Source organism: Oncorhynchus tshawytscha, linkage group LG09 (assembly GCF_018296145.1).
Source record: "Oncorhynchus tshawytscha isolate Ot180627B linkage group LG09, Otsh_v2.0, whole genome shotgun sequence".
Lineage (NCBI taxonomy): Eukaryota > Metazoa > Chordata > Actinopteri > Salmoniformes > Salmonidae > Oncorhynchus > Oncorhynchus tshawytscha.
Genome location: NC_056437.1, coordinates 57,716,128 through 57,731,726, shown reverse-complemented (window position 1 = coordinate 57,731,726; position 15,599 = coordinate 57,716,128). Strand labels below are relative to the sequence as shown.

The following is a 15,599-nucleotide window of genomic DNA, read 5'->3' as shown; positions in this document are numbered from 1 at the left end:
CCAGCAACTTTGAGAAAAAACACTTTATATCAGAGTTGTGTCGAGATGGCTATGCATATTAATAGCATGAGGCTAGTAGCATAGCATCTCTCTCCATTGAATACAGGCAATTGACATCAACAACCCTCATCAAATATTTAAAATAGGATTAAAATAATGACATGTATCCACCAATCCAAAGAATGGAAAGGCGGGAGCTAGACAGCCCATCTTTCCGCTTTGCCCATTGTTAGGACGGAGAGACATGTATCTTGTCAATATATCCATAATCTTTGATATTAAAGATGTACTATGCAGAAATCGCTCCACCACTTCCTGGTAGCTACAATTCTAATAGTTCTCCTAATTTGAGTTTATGTGACAAAACAAGCAAGAGAATCATTGTACCAACTAAAACCACTGTGAAATATTTTTTCCATAACCACTATGTATTTTCAGTTGTTTGAAGCCGGTGTACAAAACCAAAAGTAAAAGATGCAAAAAATGAAACTTAACAACGAGAAGCATAGACATAGCGCTCATAGAACAGATCTTCCGCTTCTTAGACTTGCTTTCAATGAGAATGTCAGATCTATAACTGTGAATTTGGTCAGTTCGTACAAAAAAAATACATATTGCAGCTTTAATAGTCAATACATACAGCGCCTTCAGAAAGTATTCCTTCCCAACTGATGTATCCCAACAGCCTGATTTCAATATGGATTAAATTAATTGTTTCTCCACACCCATCTACACACAATACACCATAACTACAAAGTGAAAATATTTTTGGGGTCCATTTTTGTACATTTATTGAAAATTAATAACCACATAAGTATTCACACCCCTGAGTCAATACTGTAGAAGCCTATCACCTATGGCAGTGATCAAAGCTTTGAGTAATCGCCATATCTATATATCTATGCCTGTATCAGCTTTGCACATAAAGATTTGGGGATTTTCTCCCATTCTTCCTTGCAGATTTTCTCAAGCTCTGTTAAATTAGATGGGGAACAGCGGTGAACCGAAACCTTCAAGTCTTTCCACAGAAAGTATTATTGATTTTAAATTTCAATCTTGTCTCATCGCTGCAACTCCCCAATGGGCTCGGGAGGCGAAGGTCAAGTCATGCGTCCTCTGAAACATGACCTGCCAAACCGCACTTCTTAACACTGTGTCAGAGGAAACACCATTCAACTGACGATGAGATTAGCCTGCCACAAGAGCGTGACGAGCCAAGTAAAGCCCCCCGGCCAAACCCTCCCCTAACCAGTACGACGCTGGGCCAATTGTGAGCCGTCCTATGGGACTCCCGATCGGTTGTGATACAGCCTGGGATCGAACCCGGGTCTGTGGTGACACCTCTAGCACTACGATGCAGTGCCTTAGACCACTGTGACATTCAGGAGGCCCTGTTTCACAGATTTTCAATGGGATTCAAGTCTGGGCTTTAGCTGGGCCACTCAAGGACTTTCACATTCTTGTTCTGAAGCCATTCTAGTGTTGTTTTGGCAATCATTGTCCTGTTGGAACGTAAATCTTATCCCCAGTCTAAGTTCGTTTGCACTCGGAAGCAGGTTCTCATCAAGGATTTACCTGTATTTGGCTCTAATCATTGTTCCCTCTATTCTTACCAGTCTCCCAGTCACTGTCACTGAAAAGCATCCCCATAGCATGATGCTGCCACCACAATGCTTCACAGTATTGTGCATTTTTCTCAGGAGTGGCTTCGGTCTGGCTACTCTCCCATAAAGCCCAGATTGGTGAAGTGCTCTAGAGACTGTTGTCCTTCTGGCAAGTTCTCCCATCTCAGCCAAGGAACTCTGTAGTTCTTTCAGTATGGTCTTTGGGTTCTTGGTCACCTCCCTGACCAAGGTCATTCTTGCCTGGTTGCTCAGTTTGGTCAGAGGGCCAGCTCTAGGCAGTGTCATAACAATGAATGGAGACAAATACAGGCATATCCTTGATGAGAACCTGCTTCCAAGTGCAAACGATCTTAGACTGGAGATAAGATTTACATTCCAAATGGATAATTATTAGTATTGTTTTTTTAAACCTTTATTTAACTAGGCAAGTCAGTTAAGAACAAATTCTTATGTTCAATGACAGCCTAGAAACAGTGGGTTAACTGCCTTGTTTCTTGGGCAGAACATATTTTTACCTTGTCAGCTCAAGGATTTGATCTTGTAACCTTTACGGTTATTAATCCAACGCTCTAAGCTCTAGTCTACCTGTCAACCCAAGCAATGACCCCAAGCATACAGCCAAAGCAACGCTGGAATGGCTTCAGAAAAATAATATGAAAGTCCTTGAGTATCTCAGCCAAAACCGACTATAATCCCATTGAAAATCTGTGGCAAGACTTGAAGATTGCAGTTCACTGCCCCATCTAACTTAATTAACAGAGCTTGAGAAAATCTGCAAGGAAGAATGGGAGCAAATCCCCAAATTCAGATGTGCAAAGCTGATATAGATATAGATATACAGACATGGACATAGCGATTACTCAAAGCTGTAATAGGCACCAAAAGTGCTTCTATAATGTATTGATTCAGGGATGTGAATACTTATGTAAATTAGATATTTCTGCATTTCATTTTCAATACATTTAGACAAAAATGTCTAAAAACATATTACTTTGTCATCATGGTATTGATCAATTTTGAATTCAGGCTGTAACACAACTAAATGCAATCAGGGATCAGCAACCCTGGATCAATTAGTGTTAATAAGTGCCTTGCTCAAAGGGCACAGATTGTTCACCTAGTTGGCTCAGGTATTTGAACCAGTGACCTTTTGGTTATTGGCCCAAAACTCTTAACCACTAGGATGCCTGCCACCTCAGGTGGCAAACATAAGACAGAACATTAGAAGATACTGTACCGTCATACTGTGTCTTCACTTAATCATGCAGTTGAAAAGACAATCATTATTGCTAATAAAACAAAAATAATTGAGGAAAAGGTTTTTATTAGAAATACTAGTGGATATAACCAGCGTATGTCGTATAAAGTCACCCTGTCATCTTTTATAATAATATTCTGACTTTCAACACAGGTCAGGTTGTTCATCATCCAATGAAAAACACTGCCTCTAAATGCAAATATTCTGCAAACAATGACTTTTCAATAATATATATTGCCATTGGTTATCCAATAAACCTATCACACTCATTGAACAACCATTCTTGATTGGGGAAATTATTTATCAGCAGATTATCAAATTCTCCATATGAAATCTTCAGCAATCACATATTTTAGATGCACATTAATTGGCTAAATGAAGTGACCAACCTCACAACAAGCTTTGAAGTCCATTTAACCAGAGATCAGTGCAGCTTCCTTTGGAGCTGCCAGTTAATGTACATTACTGCAGCAGCAAAGCATGCATCAGGTAAGAAAAAGTGACTGAAGTTGAAATAGCAGGCATTTGTGAATGAAAGACATTCAATTCACTCCTTCTACACCACCTCAACTGACAGATGCCATACCATATTAACCCAGCCACACACACAAACACACTATGACCACCCACCCCCACTGATGTGGACAGATGTCTTGGTATCCTTTTAGGACTATTGACAGAGCCATTTTCTTTGTCAGTGATAACACAGATTTCCATGACAGTTGATGTAATTGTGACAAAACTCAATGAAGACAAAAAAGTCAACCTATGCCAAAGTGGCTCCTCTATGCAAAAGCAACAGCTGCTTACCATATGTTTAATTAAATACTGTGATATAATATCTAAATATTTCAATATGTCAAAAGAAAATATGTACATGTTACATGGTATGGCATTTATGGTATATACAGGTAACTGCCAAAATAAAGGATACACCAACAGTGTCTTAATAGGGTGTTGCCACGAGCTGCCAGACCAGCTCCAATGTGCCTTGCATAGATTCTACAAGTCTCTGGAACTCGGCTGGAGGGATACGACACCATTCTTCCATGAGGAATTCCATAATTTGGTGTTTTGTTGATGGTGGCTGTCTCAGGCGCCGCTCCAGAATCTCCCATAAGTGTTCAATTGGGTTGAGATCTGGTGAATGAGACACACGCGCACCTACCAACCCACCCTTTGAACCCCCTATGCTCCTTTGAGACCCCTCTTTCAAAGTCACTGAAATCCCTTCTTTTAGCCATGGTACCAAAATAATGGGCAACTGGGCATTTCTATACAATTGCTTAATTAAGAGTTAGTGATATCCAAAATCCTTGGGATGCCCGTACCCTAAACCATTTTCAATTTCAATGGGATAAGGACGTCCCAAGGATTCCAGATAGCAAGGTCTCTTAATTAACTCAGGAACTACTTCTGTGTGGAAGCACCTTCTTTCAATATACTTACTATCCCTCATTTACTCAAGTGTTTCCTTTATTTTGTCAGTTACCTGTATGTCACGTTTTTTAAGCAAGTGACAAACAGCCAATAAGTTAGACCAGGCGCCAATATTTAAATATGAACATTTAATATAAGTAAGATGTTAAAAATGTATGTTTGAAGGAATAACCAGGAATAACCACCTACTTCTGTGAGTTAATCTATGCTGCTAAAAAACAGGTAAATATTTAGAATGAGTGTTTGAACTCAATCATGATGAGACCTAATTTCTGGTTGTGTAGCAAATATGTGGCAACAGGCAATGATTAGGCAATAGCTGGAAGAGAGAAAACAAATGAAGAAAAAATGTCAGCTTGTAACTACAGTAGCAGGAACTTTAGTTTGTAACTTCAGTCATAGACGGGTTAGCTGACATCACAAAAACAGTGTGCATGCTTCAATGGGGCAGAAAGCCATGTGTTGTGAATCTGGATGACAATAAGCTGTCATGTGGGAAATCGTATGGGGCTAGTTTTATCTTGTTCTTGACTGATGTCACATGTATGCAAATATGGTTCAAATTCACAAGCTAGCTAACCAATGACTGTAACAATGTATTTGAGAGACAACAAGTGCTCATTGTGCAAATGTATTTATGTTTTAAATAAACATTGGACACTAAATATAGTTTGTCAACAATCTAAGCCAACCCTGTCTGTTTTGCCCCATAGTTGCGCACTCGCCTATAGGCCAGAGGAATCTAGCTCTTTGTCGTTCAGCAGATGTCAACTCGAATAAAACATTCTGCTTGTCCATGAAGAGGTAGAAGAAATCACTAAGAAGAACCCAGACCCCTCTCTCTTTCAGACCTGTCCAAATGTTAAATGTTCTACCTTGGACTGGCACACAAGGAGTGCTGAAGAGTCTTTCTATGCTGTGAATCTTTGTGTAAACAAAAACTAGCAATTCAGCAAACAGGAAAGAGTAGAATGTCAATCTTCTTTCTATCATGCTTCCATCCAGTATTGTCACTGAGTTGGGGGTGAGCAGGGGTTAGGTGTGTCACTGGTCAAGAAGGTTAGGATCTGCTGTGTCTCTTGTCAGTCCAGAGTTCAGACTAATCAGAGGCTACTTCCGGTGGAAGTACTTGGGTGCGACCTCCACCAGCCAATCAGCATCCACCAGACACAGGTCCCTCATGTAGCGCTTAGAGGTATGCAGGGGCTCATTGAAGACCACATAGGCGGGCTTGGCCTGGAAGAGGACAGAGGAGGTGTGGATGGCTACAGGCTGGGGGTTGTCCAGGGCCATGTAGCTGCCGTTTGGCTGCAACTCTGCAGCGTTTACAAACAGACCGTGGGCCAGGCAGCGATGCACGCTCCCCGTGTCCGACCCACACGACTCCAGCTTCATGCTCAGCTGGAACAGAGGGGAGAAGGAGATGGACATTACGTGTGAAAAGAGCTAGATCATTTGTGTATATGCAATGGATTTGTTCAGGTGAAAGATATCCATGTATTAGTTCATCAAGCAAATAAGAAGACCTTTAAAGTTGAAACAAGGCCGCAAACACATTTGGAAGCATACATTTCAGTGTGCAAATTCCCCTTTTTTTGCTGATGAACAGCAATTTTGAGAGAACTGGTTACTTGTGGGGTGATGGATTTGTTTTGGTACCTTGAGGACCTCTCCAACCATGGTCATGTTCCTGCTGTTGACAAAGTTCTCCCGACACCACTCCTACAACACGGGACACACATCAGAGCCTGTACTGAATCTACACTATATATAAATGATAACACTGCACAAAGAACACATGGGCCAGTTTCCCAGACACAGATTAAGACTACTTCTGGGCTAAAAACAATGCTCAATAGAGAACGTCTACTGAAACAGCATTTTAGCCTGGGAATTTAACTCTACACGGTGCATTCGGAAAGTATTCAGACCCCTTCTCTTTTTCAACATTTTGAAACAATTAAATTAAAATGTTCCTCATCAATCTACACACAATACCCCATAATGACAAAGTGAGACTTATTTACATAAGTATTCAGACCCTTTGCTATGAGACTCAAAATTAAGCTCAGGTGCATCCGGTTTCCATTGAACATCCTTGAGACATTTCTACAACTTGATTGAAGTCACCTGTGGAAAATTCAAATGATTGGACAGGATTTGGAAAGGCACACACCTGTCTATATAAGGTCCCACAATTGACAGTGCATGTCAAACCAAGCCATGATGTTGAAGGAATTGTCTGTAGAGCTCCGAGACAGGATAGTGTTGAGACACAGATCTGGGGAAGGGTACCAAAAAAGGTGACCAAGAACTCGATGGTCACTCTGATAGAGCTCAGAGCTCCAGAGTTCTTCTGTGGAGATGGGAGAACCTTCCAGAAGGACAACAATCTCTGTAGCATTCCACTAATAAGGCCTTTATGGTAGAGTGGCCAGACGGAAGCCACTCCTCAGTAAAAGGCGCATGACAGCCAGCTTGGAGTTTGCTAAAAGGCACCAAAAGACTCTCAGACCATTAGAAACAAGATTCTCTGGTCTGATGAAACCAAGACTTAACTATTTGGCCTGAATGCCAAGTGTCATGTCTGGAGGAAACCTGGCACAATCCCTACGGTGAAGCATGGTGGTGGCAGCATCATGCTGTGGGAATGTTTTTCAGTGGCAGGAACTGGGAGACTAGTCGGGATCGAGGCAAAGATGAATGGAGTATAGAGAGATCCTTGATGAAAACCTGCTTCAGAGAGCTTAGGACCTCGGACTGGGCCGAAGGTTCACCTTCCAACAGGACAATGACTCTAAGCACACAGCCAAGACAATGTAGTAGTGGCTTTGGGACAAGTCTCTGAATGTCCTTGAGTGGCCCAGCCACAGCCCGGACTTAAACCTGACCGAACAGCTCTGGAGAGACCTAAAAATAGCTGTGCAGCGACACTCCCCATCCAACCTGACAGAGCTTGAGAGAATCTGCAGAGAAGAATGGGAGAAACTCCTCAAATACAGGTGTGCCAAGCTTGTAGCGTCATACCCAAGAAGACTCGAGGCTATAATCGCTGCCAAAGGTGCTTCAACAAAGTACTGAGTAACGGGTCTGAATACTTATATAAATGTGATAGTTTATTTTATTTTATACATTTGCAAAAATGTCTAAACTAATTTTTCTTTGTCATTATGGGGTATTGTGTGTAGATTGAATCAATATCAGAATAAGGCTGAAATGTAACAAAATGTGGAAAAAGTCAAGGGGTCTGAATACTTTCCGAATGCACTGTATGTCCAGAGGTACTGTATACAGCTGATCATAGCTGAAGTGCATTTTGTATAGTCTCCCCCACAGGCTTCTTCTTCCTCGAGTTATCCACTGACCTTGTTGGCGTTCACTTTCTTGAAGGTTCTGTAGATGTAGAGCGGGGTCAAGTGATCTCCCTCGCTGCTGGTGGTGAACTTCTTGCGTGCGGCAAGACACTACTCTCGGCGTACAGGGGGGTTGTAGACCACCGTATCCACCGACAGCAGAGAAACGATGGTCAGCACCTCCTCAGAACACTGGAAGTCTGGCGACAGCAGGATGGTCTGTAGATGTAGACACACAAGAGAGAGATACAGCGAGGGATAATGTGTTAAGACAGTATTTATTGTCGGTCATGGGGATCAATACAAACAACCTCCAATAAAAAGCCCCTTTCCTGTGTGTCTGTGTCTTACCTTGGCATAGCGTGGCTCCAGGGGGAAGCTGGCAAATCTTCTTGCCCAGGGGAGTGAGGGTGACCTGCTCATCTTTCTTCTCTACAGCCCCTAGTAGATCCAGCTGCTCCACCGCCGTACGCATCGCCTCTGAACAGTCATATTAACATTACGTGATTACAACCAACTCTGACCAAACACGTTGACAACATGAATGCAATAACTAAATGTAAGTTGCTCTGGATAAGAGAGTCTGCTAAATGACTAAAATGTAAACGTAATTACAGTAGTACAACTAACTCCTATCTGAGTCTACATATCAGTGCATTGACATAATAACACTTCTGAAGACGTTAGCATCACAGTGAACACACAGCAGACCTGGGACGGGATGACAGACTGCTTACCAGGAGAAGGCTTAGACATGAAGTCAAAGTTCATCACGTCAGGAATCCCCAGAGCCAGACGCTGCAGCATGACACTGGCCAGGTTACACCTACAGGGGAGAACACCGGACAGGAACCGTTACACCTGCAGAGGAGAGAACAGAGGAGCAGAACACTCACTCATAATGACCTAGAGATGCATCAACTTATGCTGCAGCAAGAACTGGGTCGTGTTCATTAGGGCACACCGTAGCAAAAACTTTTACAGTAGCGAATGAAAACGAGCGTTTCTTATTAGACATGTTATGGTACCTCACCATTTCATGACTACTGAAAATTACCCTGTTCTCTTTTAACAGGTGAACAGTGACAGCAACTAGATTTGCTTCGGCTCCTAATCTAAGCCATCATGGTCCTACCCACCTCTATCTCAGGCACGGTCATGGGGATGAGGTTGTCAAACTCGTCCTCGGTGTAGAGGCAGTAGACAGGCCTTGTGTCCTCTCTGCCAGCCCTGCCCGCCCTCTGCCACGCCTGGGCTTTAGATACCCACTGTACTGCTAACACCTCCAGACCACTCTCTGGGGGCAGACAGAAACACATTACAAATAATGAGGAACACAATGAAAATAAGTCTGTAGACTTTATTATATATGTTAATCTTCAATTATTTTTAAAGCCTATTTTTGTTTTATCATATTTATTTCGAAAATATACAATTTCATTTCATAATTTGAGTTCATTAATTTATTTATTCACACTAGGCCACAGACCTGAGTGACTCACAAGTAGAGAAATAGAGTTTAAAAGGCATTGAGTACAGTCAGTGAGGAATCTCACCTGGGTTGAAGTGTTTTGCTTTCACCATGCCTGTATCAATTATGTATTTGATCCCTGAGATGGTGATCGACGTCTCAGCGATGTTGGTTGAGACAATGACCTTCCTACAACCCTGGCAAAACAATACAGTTGCTTGAGGAGACTATGTATCACATTATACAGTGCCTTCAGAAAGTATTCATACCCCTTGACTTATTCCACATTTTGTTACAGCCTGAATTCAAAATGTATTAAATCAATGTAACATTTTCCCCTTCTTTGCGAGGCATTGGAAATCCTCTGTGATATTTGTGGTTGAATCTTTGTTTGAAATTCACTGCTCGACTCAGTGACTTTACAGATAATTGTATGTGTGGGGTACAGAGATGAGGTAGTCATTAAAAAAAATAATGTTAAACACTAGTATTGCACATAGAGTGAGTCCATGCAATTATTATGTGACTTGTTAATAAAAAATGTACTCCTGAACGTATTTAGGTTTGCCATGACAAAGCGGTTGAATACATTTCAGCTTTTAATTTTTAATTAGACAAATTCTCTAAAAACATAATTCCACTTTGACATTATGGGTTTTTGTGTGTAGGCCAGTGACACATTGCAATTGAATCAATTTTAAATTCAGGCAGTAACACAACAAAATGTGGAAAAAGTCTAGGGGTGTGAATACTTTCTGAAGGCACTGTTGTTGACTGCAAGACATTGAGTGGTGTGTAGGTGTATCCTACCTTAGGTGCGGGCTGGAAGAGCCTGAGCTGCTGAGCAGGGGACAGAGAGGCGTACAGGGGGATGGCTGTCATGGGACCACAGCCGTCAGGGAGGTTCTTGGCAATGTCACGGCAGGTACGGGCCAGCGCCTCTATCTCCTCCTGACCCGTCATGACCACCAGGATGTCATATGATGTAGGGGCTTCCTGTTAAGAATGGACACATCACAACCCTACCCTGTCTGGCATCATATGGTGATTTGGAATCATGACTCCCATTTGTGTTTCCAGAAAGGTATGATTAATGTAAGTTATAAGATTGAGTAGTGATAGTAGTAGCCTGGTTAGTAGCTGACTGAACTAGTGAGTGCAGCGTTCAGTCTGGTTTAACCAGGCCAGGTGTCTGTGCCATCTTAAACTGAATCAACTCTTTCTACATGAGACATTTCTCTTCAGCTAAAGCACCCCAGCAGCCAGGCCAGCCAGAGCACACTTATGTACCTGATGGATCTGGAAGACTGAGACCAGTGTAGCCTGCAAATAGTCAGACTGGGGATGCTTGGTGTAGTTGATTTGGATGGGGTGCAGCCTGCCCTCCAGGTACAGCACAGGAGATTTGTTGAAGTACTGAGAGAAGAGGTCCACATCCATGGTGGCTGACACCATGATCACCCAGAATGGTACATTGAAGAGAGAATACATCAGATTTATTTATAAAACCCCTCATTTTTTTGTTAAATCAGCAGTTGTCATAAAGTGTTTTTACAGTAAGAACAAGACAACAAGCCACCAGTCTTAAGGTGGTCTGTGCAGAGTAATGTTGACATTGTATATCTGTACTTTGAAGAATGGAACATCAGCCCAGGGGGGGCACGTGCGCGCGCACATACACACACACACACACACACACTTATGTTAAAAAACACAACCAGCCTATGACAATTTTTATCTATGGAGCCTAACGTTAGTGACCTAGCCTGAAATTCAAACTGAAATGTTCTGTTACACCATTGTTTCAGATCATATCAGTTTGAATTCCAGGCTACTGAGTCTAGTGGTGACCCACCGTGAGGGGAATCTTGTTCTGTTCTCTGCGTTTGTATTGGGCTACCTTCACCACTCCAAACAGCATGTCAGTGTGGACCGTGCGGTCGTGAGCCTCATCCAGCAACACCACAGTGTAGCGCAGCCATAAGGGGTCTCATATGACCTCCCGCAGGAGCATATCATCTGTCATGAACTTTAGCTTTGTCTCTGAGGAGGTGACATCCTCAAATCGCACCGTGTAGCCAACCTGAAGGGCATGATTGGATTTCCTGTTAGGTCCATCTTGAGTGTTTGGTAATGGTTTCAGTCCCATATATGCAGCCATGCTGCTGCCACTCGACCATTGATGATGATCTAGGCTGCGAGGGAAAGTATGAGCACCACATCCTTGCTATTTGATGCGTGTTCAAAATGTGTCTGTCTTTTTCACCATAGAGTTTGACCACTGATTGTAATGTAAAAGGTTGTTTTTATTTACCAGCTTCCCCAGTTGAGCTCTCTTCTCCTCTGCCACCCTCGATGCCTGGGAAATAGCTGCCAGTCGGCGGGTCTGTGTGACTGCGACGATGCCCTGTCATCCAATGCCATACAAGTACTGAGGGATCTGGGTGGAAACACATTATCTGGAGTGATGAATCACGCTTCACCATCTGGCAGTCCAATTGGCGGATGCCAGGAGAACACTATCTGCCCCAATGCATAGGTTCAAATGTAAAGTTGAGTGGAAGAGGAATAATGGTCTATGGCTGTTTTTCATGGTTAGGGCTAAGCGGCAGGTAGCCTAGTGGCAGGTAGCCTAGTGGTTAGAGTGCTGGCACAGTAACCGAAAGGTTGCTAATCAGATCCCCAAGCTGACAAGGTAAAAACCTGTCTTTCTGCCCCTGAACAACGTAGTTAACCCACTGTTCCTAGGCCGTCATTGTAAATAAGAATTTGTTCTTAACTGACTTGCCTAGTTAAATAAAGGCTAAATAAAAAATGTAAATAAATAAGCACATTAGTTCCAGTGAAGGGAAATCTTAACTCTTCAACATACAATTCTGTGCTCCCAACTTTGTGGAAACAGTTTGGGGAAGGCCCTTCTGTTTCACCATGACAATGCCCCTGTGCACAAAGTGAGGTCCATACAGAAATGGTTTGTCGGGATCGGTGTGGAAGAACTTGACTGGCCTGCACAGAGCCCTGACCTGAAACCCATCGAACACCTTTGGGATGAATTGGAACTCAGACTCCGAGCCAGGCCTAATCGCCCAACATCAGTGCCCAACCTCACTAATGTTCATAGCTGAATGGAAGCAACAATGTTCCAACATCTAGTGGAAAGCATTCCCTAAAGAATGCAGGCTGTTACAGTAGCAAAAGGGGGACCAACTCCATTTTGGAATGAGATGTTCAGCAAGCAGGTGTCCACATACTTTTGGTCATGCAGTGTAGCTAGCGTAGCCAACCCAACTCTCATGTGGCACTACCGGGCAGTGATTACCCTCGCTGTAACTTTAAAATAACTGTGGGAAAGCAGTGCTCGGCAGGCAGGGACACTGTGTGCCAGCTTCCTAGCTAGCAGGTAAGTAATATTTCTCTGTGGATATTTTGTCTCAAATTGTAACCCACTGAATGACCAACTGCACAGACAATCGGTAGACTAAGTTCAAATGTAATTGTATTAAACTTTCTGCCTTGTAAGAGGTATGTAAGGGAACTTTACAAGTTTTGCAGTGATTTGTTTCAAACTGTATACCAATAATTGGTATCACAGTCTGATTTATTAGGAAAAAATATGGAGAGCATACAATTTTGAACTAATTATGTGAGTCTACGGTAATTACATCCTTGCTATGATTTGATCTTTACTGTTAATAAATAGGCAAAATATCCAATCAAAGACCTGTGTCTGGAAAGCGATTTTATTTATGCTTTGCACACGTTTAGCTATGAACATTTAGAAGGGTACAATTGCAGTCTTCAATTCGGGGAGTTCCTGTATGTGCGCATTCCTGCATCTGCAGGAACACCTCTTTATACTTCTATTGGGCAATTTGCAGCTAGGACAGGTGGGGGCGCTCCAGTATAGTTGGGTGCCAGCCGCTGAGAAACCCCAAAGAAGAAGGGGCCGGGCCGACAACTGTAGCTAGCTAGCTATCCCTCGGTAGACAGTGTCATTTGTCCCTGCCTGACGGGCACTGTTTTTTTTTACTGTTCTGTTAACGACGGCAGGTGTTCGGCAAGAGGGTGCTAAGCTTAGCCAGCTAGTTCGGTACACAGCAGGTGCAAGCGACACAGTGTGCTAGCTAGCACTAACTAGCAAGCTAGCTAGTTAACCCAGTATCACTGGTAGACGGTGTCCCTCGCCCCCGCCTGTCAGGCACTGTTTTCTCCGGCACACAGCATTTGGAAGGCGGGGACGACATCATGTCCTAGATTTTTACATTTAACTTGCAAGCTAGCAGATGGTGTCGTCCAAACGTCCCGGCTGCTGTGCTAAAGGGAGGAGGGGGCGACTAATAGACAGTGTCCTTCGGCCCCGCTTGCCGGGCACTGTTTTCCCGCAGTTCTGTTAACTACAGTGAGGGTGTTAAGCAGGTGGGAGCGAAGGACGTTGTCTACCGGTGTCACTCCCACTACCTAGCAAGGAGGCAGGTGTGAAAACGGATAACTAAATTATTATTTCCCTTTTGCCCCACAATAAAAATGTCACAAGCATGAAGATGCTCAGGGGGAGGCGTTCCTGCATATGCGGCATTGCCCTAAATTGCGTATTCCTGCAAGTGCAGGAATGGCATAAATTGCGTGATGCAGTTGCACACTATTGCAGTCTCACTTGTGCTGTGCTACATTTTTACGTTTTAGTCATTTAGCCGACGCTCTTATCCAGAGCGACTTAAAGTTAGTCCATTCATCTTACGATAGCTAGGTGGGACAACCACATATCAACGACATAGTAAGTACACTTTTCCTCAAAGTAATTATAATTAAAATGAGAGCTCGAAGGTGGGGGGGAGAGTGGTTCAGAGTTGGTTCAGGAAAGTTTTTTTTTTTATGCTAGAGTTGGCTATTGCAGGAACTTTTGTTTTGGTTTAGCCAATTTACATATAAAGACATGATTATGAAGCTGTCTACGTTGGTTAATACATTGAGACTTCGCCTGGTATTTAGGAATGTGTTTCCTTTGCACTTCTATTGGTACCGATGCATTTAACTTTCTAGGTAGCAGCATCCCAGCCTTGTCAAAATGGAAAAAAGGAGGTCCCGGCTTAAATATCGGGGTCGTGGGGCATGGTCTATAGAAACACGCTATACAAAATAAACCTTCAAGCTTATTCTCAACGCGTGTCCAAAGGGAAATTAAACAGAAGATACGTTTTTATGGACGCATACTTCCGAGCTGAACAGCTGTTTACCTTTTCGACACAGTTGGTAAATTCCGTCGCATTAGATTGACGTCATTGAACCCTCTAACGGTGACTATGTGCAATGATAATAATGGGGGCCAACATCTAGCCTCATTGCGCGCGAGATGGCGCTGCCCTTCAATATCTTGGCACCTTTGGGTTTAAATGTCTCTTTTTTTTCTCGATTGGGTTTTCAGGTGGGCGGGCTTAGAGGCGTGTCTAGAAACTTTAGATTGGTCACTTATGACAGAGAGGAAAAGGAAGAAATGCCCAACTCGGCGGAAAAATCTCTCTCCTCCAGCAGGTGGCGTTTTTTCGTTGTTTCGCCCACCAACCAATACGTTTTTGTATGGATGAAAACACTTTATATCGGAGTTGTCTCGAGATGGCTATGCATATTCATGTCTGGCATGAGGCTAGTAGCATAACATAATTAAATTCAAAGGGATTTATTGGCATGGGAGACATGTTTTCATTGCCAAAGGAAGTGAAATACAATAATAAGCAGAAGTAAAATAAACGATAAAACATTACACACACAAAGTGCTAAAGGAAGAGAGACATTTCAAAAGTCATATTATGACTGTATACCGTGTTGTAACGATGTGCAAATAGTTAAAGTACAAAAGGGAAACATAAATATGGGTTGTATTTACAATGGTGTTTGTTCTTCACTGGTTTCCCTTGTGGCAACAGGTCACAAATCTTGCTACTGTGGTATTTCACACAATATAAATGGGAGTTTATTGAAATTGGTCTGTGTAATCTGAGGGAAATATGTGTCTCTAATATGGTCATACATTTGGCAGGAAATTAGGAAGTGCAGCTGTTTCCACCTAATTTTGTGGGCAGTGTGCACATAGCCTGACTTTTCTTGAGAGCCAGGTCTGCCTACGGCGGCCTGAGACTGTAGATAGTCAAAGCTTTCCTTACTTTTGGGTCAGTCACTGTGGTCAGGTATTCTGCCACTGTGTACTCACTGTTTAGGGCCAAATAGCATTCTAGTTAGCTCTTTTTTTTGTCAATTCTTTCCAATGTGTCATGTAATTATCTCTTTGTTTTCTTGTGATTTGGTTGGGTCTAAACTTTTTGCTGTCTCTGTGGGATCTGTTTGTGTTTATGAATAGAGCCCCAGGACCAGCTTGCTTAGGGGACTCTTCAAGTTAATCTCTCTGTAGGTGATGGCTTTGTTATGGAAGTTTTGGGAATCGCTTCATTTTAAGTGGT

The 15,599-nt window shown here is 42.7% G+C and overlaps 1 pseudogene; it reads right to left on the bottom strand.

Moving 5' to 3' along the window:
- Nucleotides 1-2,957: 2,957 nt before the first annotated feature.
- Nucleotides 2,958-14,258, bottom strand: LOC112258332 (annotated as a pseudogene).
- Nucleotides 14,259-15,599: the final 1,341 nt, after the last annotated feature.